The 6,555-nt window shown below is 50.6% G+C and overlaps 1 long non-coding RNA gene across 1 annotated transcript in view; it reads left to right on the top strand.

Annotated features, from left to right (window-relative positions):
• Positions 1-6,280, top strand: part of LOC106147852 — an 8,016-nt gene extending 1,736 nt beyond the window's left edge. The window contains exons 2-3 of the long non-coding RNA XR_001232852.1: positions 2,755-2,932; positions 6,207-6,280. This is a non-coding gene — a long non-coding RNA (uncharacterized LOC106147852). The remainder of the gene's footprint in view (positions 1-2,754; positions 2,933-6,206) is intronic.
• Positions 6,281-6,555: the final 275 nt, after the last annotated feature.

The raw sequence follows: 6,555 nt of genomic DNA, 5'->3' as shown, positions 1-6,555 counted from the left end.
CCATCCATCCATCCATCCACCCATCCACCTACCCATCCGTCCACCCATCCATCCATCCATCGATCCCATATGTCCTTCCCTTTCCCTACATGCACAGGACACTGACATGGGCACCACACGAGTGGGTACAAAGATGAAGACTGCTGGAGGAAGGGAGCTAGCAGATGTGCAGGGAGGAGATCTTTGCCCCATGTCAGAATTTCTTGGGGTTTCCAACAATTAATTAATGAGAAGGCCTCAGAAAGAGACTGGAATTCCTTCTACAAAATAAACTGGTATCCTTGAGTTTAAATTCTATACTACAGGAGCATACTTAGTATTGCAGGCCTCAGTGAGAGTGTCCTCACTGTCACAATTGTCCTGAACATATGAGAAAGGCCAGAAGACCCATTCCCCCCTGACCCCATTTAGCATGGATCCAGTACTGTTATCAGCTCTGTTTCACAGAGGAAGAGACTGCGGTTCAGAGAGGTTAACAGGGCAAGGGTGCCTCAGTGAGACACAGAGGGTCAAGGTCACATAAGCAAGATGAGAGGGGGGAGGCTGGAGCTCGAGGCCAGGTGAGGTGGACACTACCTGGGCACTCTTCTACTCTGGCCCGCCTGCTGGCCTAGGTGAACTGCCTGCCTGTGTCATGCATGCAGAGCCAGACAGGGAGAACTCACTCAGTGCGGCTGCTTCTCCTGGGGGTGCTCAGCCATCTGATCCTGCCCGGCCCCACACTACCAGGCTGTCTGAGGTCACTGAGAGCTCCGCCTGTGGCAGGGCTGCTGGTGCCTACTATGGGGCTTTTGGGTGTGGGATGCCCTGTTGGTGGACATGGCTCCAGACCCCATCTCTAACCTCTGTGGAGCAGGTTATCCCAGCACTTAGCAGCTTACAACAAACACACACAGGTATCACTGCACACTCTTTCTGTGGGTCAGGAACTCAGGAATGGCTTTGCTGGATGGTTCTGGCTTGAGGACTCTCCTGAGGGTGCAGCTGAGATGTTGCCTGTGGATCTGGTCACATCTGAAGGTCTGACGGTGGCCGCGGGACCTACCTCCAAGATGGCTGCTCGCCTGGTCTGTGAATGGGACAGCTGGACAGGCCTCAGTCCTCTGTGTGGTCCTCTCCACATTTGAGTGTCCACACCACACGCATATGGCTTTTCCTAGAGTGGGAGATCCACGAGAGGGGGCACAGAAGGAGCTGCTGTCTTCTATGGCCTAGGACCAGAAGTCATCCTGTCGCTTCTATTCTTTTTATTAGAAACGAGTCATTAACTTTGGTCCCACTCCCAAGAAGAAGAATGAGGCTTCACTGAAAAAATTGTTTTAAACTTTATTACATATATATTTTAACTGGCACCTATGGATTGTACAGGGGTACAATGTGATGTTTTGATACATGTATATGCTGTGTATTGACCAAATCAGAATAATTAGCATGTCTGTCACCTCACGCATTTTTCATTTCTTTGAGAACATTGAAAAACTTCACTGTTTTTTGTTTGTTTGTTTGTTTGTTTTTGAGACAGGGCCTCACTAGGTGGTGCAGGCTGGTTTTAAACACCCAGTGGTCCTCCTGCCTCAGGCTCCCAAGTGCTGGGATTATAGGTGTGCACCACCATGCCTGCCTCTTTATTGTTCTGAAATATACATTTTTGTTAATTAGAATCACCTGCTATGCAGTAGAACATCAGAATTTATTTTTTCTATGAGAACTTTGAAACTTTTTCTTCCTTCTCTTTGGTATTAGGGACTGAACCCTAGGGCTTTTGCACCGAGTTACATCCCCAGCTCTCTTTTATTTTATTTATTTATTGTCTTTTTGAGACAGGGTTTCCCTATGCAGTTCAGGCTGGGCTTGAGCTCATTTTGTAGCCCAGGAGAGTCTCGAACTCACAATGATCCTCCTGCCTCAGCTTCCCGAGTGCTGGGATTACAGGAATGAAGCTTCATTTTATTTTCTTAATAAAAGGAGTTGCTTTACAAAATGTGGACACATTTTAAAAACCACCGCACTCTCCACTATTCTATTTTTCTCATAAAAGTAAGCCATCCAGTTCTTTACCAGATACCATCCATGGCTCTGCTGAATGTTTTTTGGAAAGTCCCCACACCCCACCCCAGTGCATTTCTTCCTGGCCCTTGTAGACATCTATGCCGAGGATTAAGCCTCCGTGCCTAGCTCATTTCTAACCACTCTTGTTCCAGCTCAGTGTTTTCTGCTTCTTCACAACGACAATAACTATCACGTATTAAGCTCCTGTTGTGTGCTAGGGAGCACACAGATATCATCCCCAATCCTGAAATGATTCTACAAAATGAGGAAAGAGAGGTTCAGCAAAGCCAGGTGACTTGATCAAGGTCCTAGGGCTGGTCAGCGGCTGACCCAGGATTCAAACCACACTTCCCTCTCCTGCCCCCTGCTGGGCTCCTGCTGCCTCTCCACTGACTAAGTTCCCGGCTTGGTCTCAGCCCTCCCACGCTTTAGGGCTTGACTCAAGCATGGCCCGAAGGACTGGCTTCCTCCGATGGGCCTGTGCTGCTGGCCGTGAGCGATCCTGGAGTCGCTCCGTGTCACAGTCATTTTGTTATTTGTTCAGATACCACATCCTCCTGGTCGGTTCACACGCGTCTTGGCGGTACACGTTTGTCTGCTGGTCCCCGTGTAGCATGTGTGTCACCTCACGCATTTTTCATTTCTTTGAGAACATTGAAAAACTTCACTGTTTTTGGTTTGTTTGTTTGTTTGTTTTTGAGACAGGGTCTCACTAGGTGGTGCAGGCTGCCCTCACAGTACCTGGCACACAGCTGGAGCACAGCAAGAATGTGAGACACCAAGGAATGAAAGGGTTCACCCTCCAAGAAGCTGGGAGTCAGAGCCCTGTGTCCTCACCGAATGTGATGGCCTCAGGGGTGAATCCAGCAGGTCACAGATGAGGGTCAGTCTGCCCTGACCATCTCCTCCCGTGCCCCTCTGCCCACTGCTGACCCTTCTCCTCACTTCAGTGTGGCTGTCTGGGATGGCCCTTTCCGGCCTCACCTCCACCCACCCCCAGCCTCACCCCCTTCCTGTTATCACAGCTCCCAACCTCCCTGCTCTTTCTTCCTGAAACTGATTCTCAGTAAAATCTCCCCTTATTCCAACTCCTCGGAGCTCCTTAGGCTTGTTTCCAGAGTCTTCTGTCTCTTCCTCCCCCCCCCCCCCAGCTCATCCAAGTCTCTCTCCTTGGTCTCTGTCCCCTCCTCTCACCTCCATCCCAGTAGCCTGGACCACTGAGGGCTGCACCCAGCCCTTCCTGCAGTACCCCCTCCCCGCACCCATCTCCCTGGCTCTGTTTCCAAGGTTACCCAGCGACTTGGCCGTTTCTGCTCTTCTTTTGCCTCCTTTTCCTCAGCTGGGAGGGTGGAGGGGGGCTTCGAGGCCCCCTTGGGGGTGGAGCCTTTGCTCTTCTCTCTGGTCCTTTACCTGTTGATCAATCCTTTGTTCCTTTCTCCTTTCCTGCCGTGTTCTGCAACCCTCTCCTCTTGTTTCTCTGCCATTTTTTCCTCCATTTCTCTTCACTTCTCCATTTTTCTTTCTCTTTCTCTCAGTGCGTGTCTGTTTTCTTTGGTCTCTTTCACTGGATTGTTCTCTGTCTTTCCCTCTTTGCTGTCTCCCAGTTGAAGCTTTGTTCCTCATTCGGAAACAATAAACAATTATCCCTGACCCCAGTTCCCTTCAGGGGCGCTCGTCAGCATCCCAGCTCTTTAGGGTTTGGTGCTAAGGGGCTTTGCGGGAGGGACCAAGGCTGGACGCTCAAAGTGGGGCTGAGGTCTGTTCAGTGCTAGTCACAGAGTGCTTGGGGGGGGTGGGGGGAGGTGCCTCACACTAGCATGTGCACCCCACTTTCCAAAAGCTTGCTAGGTCTGAGAACAGCCTAGTGGCCTGTGGCAGACAAGCCTGGCATAAGCAGAGACCCCACCCCCCAGGTATTAAGGTGAATGATGTCAGTTGACTGGGGTTTGCTGCAGCTGCATGTGCCTGTAATCTACAGGTGGCCCCATTTTTGTCAGCCAGATAATAGGCAGGTTGAGCCTCGCCCAGAGCTTGGCCGCCAGCAGGTGCTCAGTACGTACACGGCTCCTCCCTGACTGGGGTTGGAGGGAGGGGCCAGGCCTCCTGGCCTCCTCGACAAATAGACATTATATGCCATTCTCTAGGAAATAAAGATTTTTGCCAAGAACGTTTTGAGGGACTTTTCAAAAAAAAAAAAATTTAGACAAGAAATTTTTCCTTTCAACAGTTTTTTTAAATTTCACCCCGCTGAAAATTTTCATTTTTCCCTCAGACTTTCCTATCTGTATCTAGACATAGTAAATGGCTTCCATCCTTCAACACAATCATTGCATCTTTGTGTTTCTAAAGTGATATTAAAGAGGGCACAGAAAACAAGATCTTGCGTGAATTTGGACCCTCTTACCTTTTCTCTCTGACTTCACTATTTCTAGATTTTCTCTGCTATCTGTTTCTAGATTAGAACCCTGGGAAATCCAGCTGTCATGACAGGTATTGGGGTCTCCTGAAGACAGGAACAAGAAAGAGGCTCCCAGCTTAGCCCAATGTGCCCACCCAGACCTGGTCAGTCCAGCCCAGCCCAGTCAGGCCTCAGCCAGTACCATCAGGTTCAGGTAGGCTCAGCTGGACCCCTGTAAGTCTCAGGGAGGCTGAACTGGGGTACAGTTCCCACTGGACTCTCCCTGGTCCCAGAGACAGGCTCTTTCTGACTTCTGTTCCATATTCCCAGAATGAGGCAAGGAAGCGGCGTGAGCAATGGGACCTTAGCTCAGAAACCAAGATAGATAGGAGGACAGTACGTGCCTTTCTGCCACTCACCTTGCCTACAAGTATTTCAGGACACATATTTACTGCCTGTTTGCTCTAGGGCATTCCATCTTCTCTGGGATGTTCCACATCTTCTCCCTTGATCCAGTACCACTGCCTTTTAAACAATTGATGTACACCTCACTTCCCATGGAAGCTTTCCTTGACTGACTCCATTTGTTCATTTAATATGCATTTGTGGAGTGTCTGCCATATGTCATGTGCTGCAAGGGATACTGGGAATATCTTAGTGAACAAGATGGGTAAGCTTCCTGCCCCTGTGAAACATGTAGAAGAGACAGACCCAACACAGAAAATCAGGTATTGCTCATGACCAGTACAGGGCCCTGCCCTAGCTGGAGGGTCAGGGAAGGGCCCAGTGCTTCTCAAGATGCTGGACATGTTCTGGCCCATCTTGACCACTAACTAGTGCTGTGACATTGGACATGTCACCTATCTCTGAGTTGATTCTCTTTGTCTGTGAAAGGGTTTGTTTCTGCTCTAGAAGTACTGTGTTTCTGTTAAAAGCAAATTTACTTTCTGACAGATTTATAAACATAAATTATTTCTTAAGATGGGCATTGTAGAAAATATGAAACTCCAATTAAGCATAAAGAAAAAAGAGAGAGGAAAAGAGGATAATCACAACAAAACAATCAGACAACCTAGCAAACAGTACCCACACCCACACTCCACTTCTCAGGGATACCTGCTCTCGGTATTGCCGGAGTGGCTTCTCGTGCAGCAAATCTCCTGAGGTCCCGGGCGATGTGCTCTCCTGCTCACTCACGGCCCTGTCTCTGCTCTGCTGTCGTAGCCCAGGGAAGGGGCAATTTCAGGCACCCTGGGACCTTTGGGATCATGGCGCGCTGTCTCTTTCCAAGAGCAGAAGGCCCCTCGGAGGCTGCCTCCGCTGGCCTTGCGTCTTGGGCCCCACTGGGTCGCAGGAATAGGTCCTTCCCAGGTGCGAGCCTGCAGGACAGGCAGCCTGGCTGCGGGGCGCCTGGTGACCAGGGCTGGGATCACCACCTGAGCGGCCGGGAAGCAGTGCAGCGTGCGGCCGACAGATGGCAGCACTACACCACCTCAGGCCTGTGCTGCCTGGGGCAGCAAGAGGGGCACCAGGTAGATGTGCGCGCCATGGGCCTGGCTTGGGGACCTGCCAAGCCAGACCCACGTCTCTGGGCACTTGGGGTGGGCCTGGTGGATGGTGTGGCTTGTGAGACCTCGACCCAGAGCGACAGGCAGATCACTGTAGATGCCGGCCTCCATCCTGCATGGAGCAGTCTCTACTAGGACTCAAGACTTCAGGATAACCTAGCTTGGCCTCCTGCTCACTCTCACCTTTGTAGATCCGCAGGCTGGAAGCGGGGAGCAGAGCGAGAAAGCGCAGGATGGCTAAGATCTCAGGCCATATGCTCACCGCCTGGCCTCCAAGCCCAGTGCCGCCAATGGCGTGCTGGGTTACCTTGGGTAAGTAACTTCATCTCTGTGAGTTTCCATCTCTGAAAGGGAAGCCTTGAGAATGTTAGGTTTTATTATTACCAGCTATTTTTAATGACAGTCTGAAGACTTGCCCTGCCCCAGTGGATTAGCCAGTGTAGAAGCATTTTGCAGTGGTCATTTCTGAATCGTCGCTCATTCGGCCGTTTCCCTCAGGCCCCTTGGCCTTTGCATCTTCCCTTCCCCAGGTGCTTAGTA

Source organism: Chinchilla lanigera, unplaced genomic scaffold, assembly GCF_000276665.1.
Source record: "Chinchilla lanigera isolate Chin_1 unplaced genomic scaffold, ChiLan1.0 scaffold00011, whole genome shotgun sequence".
NCBI classification, from domain to species: Eukaryota; Metazoa; Chordata; class Mammalia; order Rodentia; family Chinchillidae; genus Chinchilla; species Chinchilla lanigera.
Note: the sequence above shows the minus strand (reverse complement) of the source record. Positions and strands in the feature narration are given on the sequence as shown.